Source organism: Pleurodeles waltl, chromosome 2_2 (assembly GCF_031143425.1).
Source record: "Pleurodeles waltl isolate 20211129_DDA chromosome 2_2, aPleWal1.hap1.20221129, whole genome shotgun sequence".
NCBI lineage: Eukaryota > Metazoa > Chordata > Amphibia > Caudata > Salamandridae > Pleurodeles > Pleurodeles waltl.
The window spans coordinates 723,987,342-724,001,780 of record NC_090439.1 but is presented as its reverse complement, the minus strand read 5'-3'; positions in this window follow the sequence as shown (position 1 = coordinate 724,001,780).

Below are 14,439 nucleotides of genomic sequence, written 5' to 3'. Positions count from 1 at the left end.
CCCACATACCATGGCATTCCAAAGCTCCTCCACCTCCTCATCTCCAAACACATAAACACCCTCATTCACACACCCAACAGACACCCACAAACAAATTGCCCAAAACAGCCACACCTACACATCCGATAACCATTCCCTCAACCTCCAAATCCTGACCTCCTTCTGATGACCCCTGTTCCCTGTTCTTCACACCCCCGCACCACACCCAAAAGGTCAGTTTCCCTCCCCAAGGCCATTCATTCCACCTCTATGGCCTCCCCTGCCCTCCCTGCAAGCACCCATGTCCCTCTCCCTGCCAAGAAGAAGTCAACCCCTCCCAAGAAGGTTACCCCTCACAAGCCCAAAGCCAAGCCCCCCTCCCAAGCCCAAACCCAAACCCCCATCCCTTGCCCTGGATAATCCCTGAGGTGCCTGCCTGCTCTCTTGATGCTCCTACCTGTGGAGGTTACAGGGCAGTAAGGAGTCACGTAGGGGCCCAACACAGTGCCTTTTGGGCAGCCATTTTTGCACTGGCCTATGGCCGTGGACTAAAAGAAAAAAATGCTTTCATAAAGCCAACCGGTTGTGGGTGATTTGGATTAACCTTTGTCTTGTTTTTCCTTCCCTAAGTTTCTGTTCTTCCTGGCTGACATTGTATGCCTGTAATTGTGCGTGTTTGGGCTGCTGGCTGCTCTATGTGGTGTTTTTTTGCAGAATATGAGTTTATGTGCAGTGCTGTTGTCCTCCAAGGAAAGGGTTTGTGTTGTGTGATGGGTATGTGTATGTTGCTACAATGTTGGTGTCAAGGCATTGGGTTGTGTGTGTTTTGGTATGTATATCTGTGGGTTGTGCGGTGTGAGTATGTACGTTGAATGATTTGTGTCCTGATATGGCTAATGTCTACATGAAATATGTGTGCTCTTGAGTTTTGTCAGTGCAGAACTGGAGTTTGCTGAGTTGTGGTAGTTTGCTTTGCATTTGAGTGCACATGGTTCCATGTAGATGTCTGTCCCTTGCAGCTGGTTGGTGTAGGGGTATGTCCCATGGAGTGTGAGTTGTGTGTGCTTTGTTGCCGTGCCCTTCCGCCATTGTGTGACGGTGAAAGTCGATTGATATTGGCATTGCTTGCCCCTGATATTCAATTGTGTGCAACTGCTGTGCGCATTTTGTTTGGTGCCTTGTTCAACATGATTTGTGTCCCAATGTAGCCTCCTTCCAGGTATGGTCCTGCTGTTTCCATCGCAGCTGTGCTGGTGTTGTTGTGGTGGTGCGATTTGTCTTTTGTTGAATTGTCTCTGTGTGCATTGGGCATGGCATTGCTGGTCCATTGTTGTATGTGGGTGTCAATAGCAGGGTTGTTTGATGGTGGTGCTGTGTGTGTGCCATCGCAGATGGATGTATTTGAGTGTTGTGTGTGTGGACAGTCCCTGGCCAGTGTTGGGTGTGAGTTTGCGGAATGATTTTGTATTTGTGCATTGGTTGTGTGTTGTTGCTGTGTGTGTGTGTGTGTATGTTTGTGGCCTTCTATGTCCCTGAGCCTGTGTTGTTTATCTGTGCGTATATGTGTGTGGTATTGTTGCACAGTGTGTGTGTGTTCTGGCTGAAGTGTGCATGTTGTGAATGTGTGTGTTTGAGTTGCAGTATGCAAGTGTGTCTCTGGAAAGATAGGTGTAGCTGCTGGCCTTGGCGTCCTCCCCTTGTGTGTTTGGTAGACGTAAAAAAATTGTTTTGCATGTTTTTAATAAAGGTAGGTGTGTGTACTTACGGTTGGTGTTGTCTATGTCGCCATCTTATCTTTCAGCGAGCAGAAGCAGCGGTATGACACTTAGGAATAGCTCCATGGCAGCTCTGGAGGATCATTGCTGTCTGCAGGTGAGTGTCTTCCTTTAAACTGCTTGTTCCTGCCTTCTGGTTCATGGTACTTGGACCACGGCAGTCACATTGGTGGTAAGCAGCCTTGTAATAGGTCCAGCGGAAACATGGTCTCTGCTGGCCTGTTTATGCCTCCAGAAGACTGCGGCGGTCTGTGCTGCCTGGCAAGGGTGGCAGTGCACTAGCAGTCTTCTATTTCCACGGCCGCCAAACTCATAATACTGCGGTCCGATCCACCAGCCTGTTGGCGGTCAGACCTCCAAATTCGTAATCTGGCCCTGAGTCACATGCTGGAAATTAGCAGATGTTGGGCTACTTGGAGACAATTTCTCTGGTGTGGCTTGGGGATGGCCACCATGAATTTCTAGCACAACCAATCGAGATAGAAGACATCATAGTGGCTGTGCAAAGTATGCCATGCAGTAAGCCGTCTTTTGTCATACCATGGGGCACGAGGCAAGGCTGCCCTTTATCTTTAACTCCTTTCTCTCTTGCATTGGAGCCCATTGAGTGCAGGCTCTGACAACATTTTGCTGGGTTACAGCTCGTGACTCAACTCAGACTTAATCCCTAATAAAAGCTAGAGGTACCAAGATTATATACTTACAATCTGGGTTTCTTCAACTGGTACAAGCTTCCTATCAGAATTCATGCCTAAATTCAAGATATGGAGTGTATTTTACACAATTTGTCTTAGGTTTTAAACAACATTGTATATTTAAATTGTCTTTATATATTATTATTAGAAATATATTTATAAGTAAAAGCTTTGTGGTATAAATGTTGCATTTCAAAATAAGACTATAGTTATTAGAAATTACCCATTGTTTCATTGCGGCAGAGAGGCGTCCAAAAAACTTGCACCCTGATATGAAAGAATTCTACACCTTGGATGATTCATATTTACAATACGGTGCACCATGGTGTAAGGATCCTGCTAGCGTAAAAAAAACAGACGCATCCATGTGCACCATATCGTAGCGAAATCTGATGCTACTGCTGCAAAACTAGTGCAGGGCAGATTTGTGTCACGCAAATTTACGCAAATCGGCATTGCATCACTTTTGAGTGCAGAATGCGTAAAAAAAGTACAAAAAAATGACACTTTGTGGAAATCAAAATTGCACACTTCCATGGACCAGGCAGCAGGCAGTAGCAGCAGAGACAACAGCCCCAGCACCAGCCATGATGTCCAGACAGACTCACAGGGGAAAAGGAACAGTGAGGAGGAGAATGACATCTTGATCACTAAGGTGACAAAGCACCAACATCAGCTCCTTGTCACCTCAAAATTGCCATTAGGGATGAAAGAGACCATTTGGCAGTCTATTGTGGAGAAGGTCAACAGTGTGGGACAAGTGAAAAGGACCACTACTGATTGCAAGAAGCACTGGCACGATTATAAGCGCCAGACAAAGAAGAAACTGGCTAAGACCTTGAAGGAAGCAATGCTGATCAGACGAGGGAGCCCTGTGTCCCCGGAGGAGCTGGATGCTTTGGAGGAGAGGGTGGCAGGTCTCATCCCAGACGAGTTGATGGCTGGGGTCCCCAGACAAGACAGTGCAGCACACGAGGAATAACCGTAGATACAGGGTAGGTATCAATAAGAGGTGATGTGTGCAACAAATGTCAAGTTGTGCAGTTGTGCTAGCTATGTCTCAGTGCTCCACTGCGCTGTCTGCATGGCATAGGGCAGGAATCTGGATCATGTCCCATCAAATGCCACTGAAAGGTCACTCACACTGTATGTAATATGTTGCACAGCTCAGACAGGCTCTGTCACATGTATCCATAGCATATGTGAAGTGCAGCACCAGTCCATCCCAACCTGTGTATCCTGGCACATGCAGTGCAATGCAGAACATGAGTTACCAGAACTACAAGTCACACAATACAAATAAAAAAAAACATGTAGGGATATATTTATTACTTATTGGCATAAGGCACCACTGCAAGCCTCCTTGCTGCACTGCTCTGCGTCAAAAGTAAAAGGGAGGAATGCACAGTACCTCCGAGATATGGCACATGTTGCAAGGGTGTCTGCGTTGCAGGGAAGATTGTTTTTCTGCAAGAAGGTGCTCCTTCCTGCACAAAAACAATCAAGAGAGGAATTTTCCACTATGTGTACTACAGAATGCAGCACAGAGAGAAAGTGGAAAAATCGAGGAGAAATAAAGGCATTTCTCCTCATTGGACATCCCTTACACCTCCATAGGGAGGCGTAGGATTTTGACGTATTCCCAGGTTTGTAAATCCTTGTAAATCTGGGAATGTGTAAACACCCATGGGTGTTGCATGGGAACACCCTCAGCAACCCCCATGGAACACCTCTTTGACGCAGAGTAAGGCAATGCATTGACCTGCTCTGCGTTGCCTTACTCCATATCTACAAAGCCATGTCAAGCCACACTAAGTGGCTTTGTTTGCCTTTGTAGATGTGGACCTGCAGCCTGCGATGCTGGTGCATCCCAAAAAGGGACACACCAGTGGTGCAAAACGCTTCCAAATATACTATGGGGGCTCAATCACAAGCTAATTTGTGCAGTCCAGCAATGCAAGTCATCTTGCTTCCCCATCCTGTGCCACATGGAAAGGTGAGGAATGACCTGCATCAACAATTTGTCATGTATCTCTGTTCATTCCCCCTGTGCTGAATCACACTGGGCTGCTGAGGGCCTGGTGAAAGCATCATGACATACATGTTGCTAGGATGCCTGCATGGCAGACAGGATTGTCCCGTTAGAGGAAGGGACACCTTTCTGCTCAAAAACAATCATGTCAGATTTTTTTACTCTTCCTTTGTGTATGGCAGAATGTACCACACATATAAAAAAGAATACAACTAGGATAATAAAAAATACCATTTCTTGTTATGGCTCACCCGGGGAGGTGTTACACTTTTTGGCATTACCACATTCTTAAAACCATGTAGCTGATGGCTGAGTAGGTGGAACTGCCATTGTGTCTGAACGGAGAGACATTGCACAGCAAGGATATCAGAATGGATATCAGAATGGATATGTGTTCTGAAAGGTAACATAAACCATAATCGTGCACTGCTATGTCTGACGGTGGCACACTTGTTTTGCAGCTGGAAAGGGATGACAAAGACTAGGCAATTGGGGTACAATATCCTACATGTTATGTGATCATGGGTGAAGAAGTAGCATCAGGCAGGAGGGAGTCTGAAGGGAAATTGTATCACCTTGCCACATATGTCCCAGTTGGAGGATGTGAAATATGAATCTGTCAGTGAACATGTATAAATAGTCTGCCAATACAAAGGGAAGGAGACAGTGATGGTTGTAGCCTGAGGTGAATGCCATCATTCAATTTGCAAAACTAGATATATTTCACCATTTCCAGCAGTACTACTACCATGTGTAGTACAGCTTGAACCATAGCCGATAATAAAAGCCAGACATGTCAGTACATTGGGCATGGTAAAACATATTGTTGGTGTTGTGGGCACAAGAGAATCAATGTGTGACCTGGGTGACATCACTGAGTAGCAGTAAGTTGTGCCCCTGGGGCAAATGAGGAGTGGCAGAGGAGGCATGTGCATCTACAATCTCAGTTCAAAGATGTGTCACCCCATGCAAATACTCAGAGGAGGCATGTGCATCTACAATCTCAGTTCAAAGATGTGTCACCCCATGCAAATACTCAAATCTGGCAAGTATCAACTCAGGTAAATGTCAGTGCTAAGAAATTACCTAGTGTCACTCTGATATGGACGGTCTTGACTCCATGTATCCTGAGAACTCAAACATGGCCGCCACACAGTTCCATGGTTCCGCTGGGTTCCCCATGCTAGGAATTCAGCCTTGGAAACAGCCACAGATGAGCAATATTGGCATAAGTAAGAATTCAGGTACTGGAAGAGGTGGTGTGAAGGAAGCAGAACCGGAAAGAGAGAGAGCAGGAGATCAGCTCAGAGAGCAGCATGGAGGACAGATGAGGAGGAACAAGACCTGGTCTAGTCAGAGATGGAATGCAGAGAACCAAACTAAGAGCAGAGCAAGGAAAGCAGTTCTGGTGTGAAGAGAGACCATGGTAACAGCACTAGTCCCAACGGTCCCATAACAGGGGAGGAGGCTGTGGACCCAGTTGCCATGACCGTGAGGGTTATTGCTTGAGTCAAGTGTTGGGAAACCATGGGGGTGTAAAAGGATGGTGGGCGACACTAACACATAGAAATAAAAATAAAAAAAACTAAACTTTTTTGCACAGCTTCACACTTATAAAAGACATATTGCACTTGGGTGTATGCACATCATAAAAGGAAAAGAAACGCTACACTCTGGTGATGGGTTCTGACACTACTAGTAGACCTGAACAATATTTTTGGACTGACACCCTTTCTTATGTTTCTACTGAGGGTCATAACTACTCCTGTGATTGGGACCCTAACCCCCATTCCTTTGAGAACAGAAGCAAGTTGTGTATCCTCGGGCTGCTACAGAAAGAAGAAGGAAGAACTGTGTCCACGGGCTAACGTTCAGCAGGAATCCTTAGTGGAATTGCCTTATATTTTGTTCACAAGAGACGTATAATAAATTCTCTTAGTACTCTGCATTCAAAATAACCTGCAGTTTAGTTTTCATTAGACAGTGAGGGAAAGGAATACAAGTAATAACAGCACTCAAAGCAAACTTCATAATAAAGATGTCCTCCAGTTGAGTTGGTTGTAGAGGAATCCTTTAATTAGTAGCCAAGGGCATCAACAGAGATTGGTTGAGCATTGATCCATAAATACAGCCAAGTAATCAGTTGAACATAGCTCCATATGCACAGCCAACACGTGTTTCGTCACAACAGGTGACTTTTTCAAGGCTATGAGACGACACTTGAAGGAATCCACGACAACCAACTCAACTGGAGGACATCTTTATTATGAACATTGTTTTGAGTGCTGCAGCTTCTGTGCTAAATTTCATGTTTAGTTTTTATTTGAAGCACTACGTATGCTCTTGGGTAGTGGAGCATCTTACCGCATAGCACCATAACCCACCCCATGTTTGCATGATTTTCAACATGAACTATTGACTATACTTGCTGAACGTGTGGGAAGTGCACCCCTTTCTACCAGCACTATCCACCCCCTTTCTTGTCTACGAGTAATAACAGTACTGCAAAGGGGTGGATAGGACGACAAGAGACTATAGTGACATTGACCATAGCCTCTCAATTGGTACATAGTGCCCACTGTCCAAAATGATGGACCCAGACGCATATTGAATCATTGCAAATGAGGAGACAAAAATAGGTACTACATGGGAAATACATGCCCACACACATTTCTGCAGTCTATCACTTTTTATGTGTGTATGGATAAGTATAGCATAATCAATCATTGAACACATGAATACATGATATGCATGGTAGACAGAACAATAAGGCAGAGTCCCATAGTCTACAGCGTGGAACCCAGATGGCAAGATCATAACAACATAATGAACAGACTCACATCACATACACAGGAGGAGTGGGATGAATACTGCCACAGGGAATGCAGTCAATCTGGGAAATAGGTGCAATCAGAACAGTAGTGAGGTCAACATGTCAAAACACAATCACTATAGGCATCATGTGAACCAATGCAAATCAACTTGACAGATGTGGACAAGATTTCTTTACATACTTCCAGGAATGATAGGCCCAGTGAACTGTGTATCAGTGTTGCAATTTGTGCCATGAGTCCAAAAGTCTGTCTGGTCACACAGTGGTTGTAGTGATACTGCAGAGATGTTGACATGTTAAAGGCAATTACAATGCAACTTAGACTCAACGACACCGTGTAACAGACATCCTACACCAAAATGTTGTTTTGAAAGTTTAACATTACCAAGTCAGATTGACAAACAGTTTAGCCATGTCAACATCTCATAAAGAACACCCTTAACATTGCTCTCTCACATTGCAGAGGATGTACCTACACCTCCTAAGCAGCTGCCTGCCCAAGATGATGATCTGGTTGAGGATGGCAGCTTGCCCACCCCTCCTCAAGACATCCTCAAGGAAATACTTGGCTCGCTTGACACATCATCCCCGGTTGTGGGAAGGGCTGACAGTATTGCAGAGTCTCCAAAGGATCCACCAAGCACACAGCAAACTCCACCCGCCACACCACCCCCAGGCCTGGACTCTGAGGACCCCCAAGTAGAATTTAAAAGGTGGGCAGTCGGAGCCCAGCTGGAGATTCTAAATGTTGTGTGTGTGGGGATGGAGACCATGGTGGGCCCCGTAGTGGCAGTTTATAGGTGTCTCAGTCCAAATAAAAACACATCATCCGCTATATGAGGCACATTCAGGGGGTCATTCCGACCCCGGCGGGCGGTGGGCGCCGCCCACCGGGGGGAGACCGCCAGAATACCGCACTGCGGTCAAATGACCCAGGCGGTCATTCTGACTTTCCCGCTGGGCCGGCGGGAGACCGCCAAAAGGCCGCCCACCGGCCCAGCGGGAAGGACCCAGCAACGATGAAGCCGGCGCCGGCTCCGGGCCGGCGCAGACACTGAAAATCTTTCTGGGGCCCTGTTAGGGGGCCCCTGCACTGCCCATGCCAGTGGCATGGGCAGTGCAGGGGCCCCCAGGGGCCCCACGACACCCATTCCTGCCAGCCTCTTCCAACAGGCTGGCAGGAAGGGGGTCGGAATCCACATGGCGGCGCTGCTTGCAGCTCCGCCATGGAGGATTCCTTTGGCAGGGGAAAACCGCCGGTTTCCCTTTTCTGACCGCGGCTTTACCTCCGTGGTCAGAATTGGCCAGGAAGCACCGCCAGCCTGTTGGCGGTGCTTCCGTGGTCGTTGGCCCTGGGGGTCAATCACCGCTAGGGTCAGAATGATCCCCTCAGTCTGCTCTATGGACTTCAACAGTACCTGGCTGATATCACTGGTGTTATGAGAGAGCGGCATGAAGAACTGCTCTACCAAAGTTCCGCCAGCGAGGTTGCCACACAGCTGGGGGCTATACAGAAGATCCTGGAGTCCATGGAACCAAAGTAGGACCCATACATCGCCACTATGAGTACCTACCACCGCAACCTTAGAGTAGTATTGGCAAACCAGCAGGCCCTTCTCAGTGCAGTGCTGCCTCACCTCTTGGCACAGAAAAATGTTGCTGCAGACTGGGAGCCATGTCTTCTCCACTGGTGTGTGTGCCACTTTTGCCTTCACTTTCAGAACCTACCACACCTACGCATTGGAAGCAGCACACACATCAGAGGAGGAAGGTGTGGACGTCATATATTTCCAACGTAAAACTGCCTGGTGGCAGTTTTCTATGCCAAGATGTATTTTTCCTCCTTTGCAGAGTGCTTATGACTATGCCAGTAAACTTCACAACTGGTGATGTACTCAATTTGCTGTCCCACCTGTTGACCTCACCCATGTGTATTCTGTCAGTGTGGCCTTCCCTATTGACAATTCGTTCATTCTCCTACCCCTGAAACATTCCTCTACTCCACATGGCACATGCAGTAGTTAACCCATGAACTCTGGACATTCAATGGCAAGAACATGTATGGGGTTGTTGCTGTAAAAACTGTGCCTGTGATCCAAAAATGTTTGCACATGTAAATATATGCACTAAGTCAAATCTATGTGTTGTATGTCTGTAGGAGTATATAGTAAATAGAACCTGGTGGAATGTGTGAAACAAAAAAGAAACAAACTCCCCATGGGGACACATGCATAATGGTGATAAGAACAAAGCTCCACAGGCTGAGGGAAATTGATCATGTGAACCCTATGTGCATGTAGACTAGCATGTAGTCACCCAAGGTTCCAAGCATGAAGTGCAACATGTATCATTCAGTCCATGTTGAGGGTGAATTAAGTAACAACACAGGTGAGGATTCTATACATGGACACTAGTCCAAAAGCTACACTGCTGTGAAAAAGGGAAATAATGTAAGGCTCAGTGTGTAAGACCCTGTCAATCAGTGTGTGACCACAGATATCCCAGATTCATGTCAATGGCTTTACATCACAATCAGTGTGTGATGAAAGATATCCCAGATTCATGTCAAAGGTTTTACATCACCACACCTACAATGCATGTGGCATGACACACACACACACACACACACACACACACACAGAGTAATAAAGTGAGGAAACATGGTTTGGTCTGGTTGCCCTTTCACATTTGTTTGTCAATCCTAATGTCATTCTGTGCCCAACCTGACAGATTCCTCGCCATACGCATTTCTACACACAATACCAGCAAATTCAAATGCATGTAATTAACATTCTATAGGCACATATGCTAACACCTACACAGTAAACATCAGCTAGACTATTATGTAGAATTAAAACAGATTAAATGTAAATATAAAATATAGCCTATATATAACTACCTAATCTACACTACCTTAATGTACCTAAACCACACTAAACCTATTCTAAACTATACTATATAAACTACACTATCTTATCCTAAAATATTCTAAAAAAATCTTAGCCTACACTAAACATAAAACACAACAGGTTAAATACCAACCTCCACCTACCTTAATATACATCTACATAGAGAAACAGCATACACTAGACCTATACAAAAACTACCTACACATATAATCCTAAACACAATCTTTTAAAGTCTTTTCAAAATTGTGTTTTTTTTCGTTTTTTTCAAACACATATACAACACATCACCCTCCCACCCACAAAACACCCTAAACACCCCTACTTGCTAACATTGTACCCAACCCACCTAAAACCTTAAAACTACTATACCTACACTACATCTACACTAACTAACCCTAAAGTAAGTTAAAAAGTATTATTTCCTAAACAAATAACTATATGCATGGGGAAGAGCAGAAAGTGTCCGTATGGCTCATTTGGGAGGTGAAAGTCTATCCACTGCCTGCTTCACTTCCTGGAGGAGCTGAGTTACAGTATCCATCTTGTACTCCAGGACAGAGAATCAGTACTTGAAGTCCGAACCATCATTCATTATTAGCTGGTCAAGGGAGCTAACCTGTCCTGTTGCCTGAGCCTTGGGTACTGCTGTTTGTGTGGGCTGGCTGGTGGATGCTGTTGGTGCAAGCAACATGCTCTGCAGAACCATCCTGGTCTGCGTCAACATCCTGGGCTTCGGTAGGCTGGTCAGGTTTTTGTGGTCCCTGTTGTGTTATGGGCCATTTCTCCCGATGCCTTCTCCTCAACAAATTACTTCCCCATTACCTTATAGGCATATGCAGCAAGCCTGATGTGGCGCTAACGTTCATCGTGGATTTAGTGTGCCTTCTTCTGCTCCCAGTCATGTTGTCTGTTAAAGCAAATGAAAAACTGATGAAGGGTAACTAGGAACTGGTTCAATCATCATGATATTTCAGTTTCAAACATCACATGGGCATTTCCTAAACCCAAAAATTATCTCTAAGGTTAAAGTGAGCATACATCTATATTTATCATTTATAAAGGCCAAAGTGTCAAGGCTTAGCAAATGTTGGCCAATGCAATTGCATCATCTTGGCACATCTAGGTATGACCGTATGAGTACAGAGTGTGCTCAGGAACAATGCTGTTGAGGACCCATAGTATGGTACACATGTCATAATTACGGATCATTAGTGTCCCTTCTCCATCCTGCAATGGGCTTGATTTCATTGGATTTAGCCAAAGTAAGATGAGAAATGTCTGCAAAGTACTTGTATTGTGTCACAACACTGTGTACCTGACATGGCAAGGACACATACCTGGACACATTGCTACCTAGACTTAATATGTGCCAGGTACTTGATCTAAGAATGGATAGTGGATAGCTAAGAACACACAGAGATGTATGAAACATCACCTACATGAACTGATGTAAGTCCATGGTGGACCATGCCATGGCTCATTATATGCAGCCAATGTAATAGCATGTATCCTTCTACACAGCCAGGTGTTCAGCTATTATCACCTTGCTGCACATCAGCACTCTGTACATCCACGTGATGGGTGTGTGCATGCATGCCCCACATTTCGTCTGCCGGGTTTCTTGTGATGTAAATACCAATTGCTGTCCAAAGTGTGATCCTGTTTGTGATAAATTTTGAAGACGACCATGTGCAACACAATCTGAAGGTGGATTAGTGAATTTCATATTGGATGACTATGCTGTTCAGACATGCCTCTGGTCAAACACACCTTGGCATGTCTGTTAGCAAGACAGGGCAAAGCTATATTTATGTATCCACCATAGAGCATGGGGCATTAGACAACATGAGTGAGGCCTTCAAATGCATTACCATGTGTGGAACAGTGACACTTGGCCTTATTTACAAGCACCTCTGTCCTGCCGGAACATCACTTTTAGTGATGGTTTTGTGGCACACACAACAGGGTCATATTTACAAGCCACTTAAAGCTACCCTGCCTGGTTTTTCATGTCCTTGTAAATACAGCCCATTGCCTTCCTGTCTTTACTGTTTTGTAATTCTTCTCCTCCTGTGTGGGCTAGCCATAGTGATTGGACAGAGAATGCAATGTGAGCATCTACAGTAGAATTCTGCATCTGACATGCATTTGGAAGATTTACCATCCCCAGCAATGTTCACCTATGAATCCACTACCATATATTTTCACAGACAATGGCATTTTGGTCATGGCTCCTCTGTCAGCCCATCTATCGTGATCCAGAAGAGAATGGCAAAATATTCACCTTGACATTAATCATGTGACAAATAAAACTTAGCTTTCTGAGGTATCATTTACATGACATTTGTTTTCTTTGTGTCAGGGATGCACATTGGACATGACATTGAGCACAGCATCCTACATCACACACAATCCTTGCACTGAAAAATAAGCATTCAGGATGACACTGGAACTATCCAGATCCTTGAAGTTCTCCAGCTCACTAACTGGGTAAGGGTATGTATCAACTATAAGACACAACATGACACATTTTACTGTGAATGTAGAACACATACACTGCGGGGAAATGTGGCACAGTACATATGAACAGCAATTGGCTATGTAACTCTTCAGGTTGTAATGAATCAACTTGCACAGTTGACCTGCTGTAATGATACACTTCAGAAAAGCAGGCTGAGGTGTACACACATATGATGAGCCAAAACATGCATCTGGTGGCCATACTGTTGAACCAGTTCAAATACCTCACTGATACAAAATGTCACAAGTGTAGCAGATGTACATGGCTCTGTGTACCTAAATAACTCACATACCACATTCTGCAAGGTATTGCAATACCTGTGCCTTTCTCATATGTCCTTGACTATGCTATATACATCACACAGTAACAATCTTTGTACCTTAATTTACAAGAGATCAGCACCTGTCAGTGATGCATAGTACCAAACATTGTCCATGCATGTGCTGTGCAGACCCAAAGATGATATTTGAAAAATTGAACACCAATATGTATGAGATATGTTCAGATGTGTCCAATTCAGCCTGTCAGACATTTGAATAAAGTTACATGTGAGTGGGTTTCGCTGTAACATATATCAGGCCTCATTCACAAGAGGCATAAACAACTGAAGTTTCATTTATAAGAACCACTCCAGTGGCTCAACCCTCTCAATCTTCAGTATGAGGCCATGCAAAGCCACCCTATGTGGCTTGGCATGCATTCAGAGGTATGGAGTAGGGCAAGGTAGTGCCAAGCACAACATAGCCATACTCTACATCAAGGAGGCATTCCTTTTCCATTTTATTTGCTGTCCAAAACAAAAGAAATGTTTTTCAATGACTTTCCAGAAGAGCCAAACTAAGGAAAGCATGAAAAGACTCAATAATGCATGCTTATTCAGGGGAGGCATAATAAGAAGGTTTTCAGTATTTATGTGTGCTGCATTACACTGCACACATTCAAAATGGAAAACATCTCAATTAAATGTCTTTGTGCAGGAAGGTGTCACTTCCAGGACAAAAACAAACATTTCAACAATGCAGACACACCTGCACCATGGGGCAAGGGTGCATGCGTTTGCTAAAGGCTGCAATTAGGGCACGTGTGCAGGAATAAAGCAATAGAATGCCCCATATTTCAAGACATCAAACCAATTTGTCACTTTCAATTTGATGCTGGTCAGCATAGACAGAAGCCTTGTTGAACTGCCCTGTACCATATCTTGTGAATTGCGCTCCTACAGAGTTTTGCTGAAACCTTTGTGTGACACCTATGTTCTGTAATGCCATGCTACAACAGTACCTGCCAAATGCTTGTGGTGCAAGAACCAATCTGGAGCTGCCCTGCACTACCTGCTTTAATATCAGAGAAGTGGACCGGGGGTTTTACGGGCAAGTGCTGCTGTTTTATGCTTCCCTGGAACACACTTCTATTATCAAAAGGACCACAGACATTTGTGCGGGCCTCTCTGTGATACAGATAGCACTGGGGCACATATAGCACCAGCACTATTCGCCACAGCATGTTCCCTCATTTGCATGGGGGCATGGCCACCTGCAAATGAGGAAATCTCTTAGCCTTTATGTTTACGCCATATATTAGACATGGGCACAAAGACAAATCAGCTGTCATGAGGCGCACTGACAGTGCGTCCCCTAAAAGGGGATGCACTGTCAGTGTGCCCCCTGATGGCAGCCATCTGGAGGGGTGAAACAG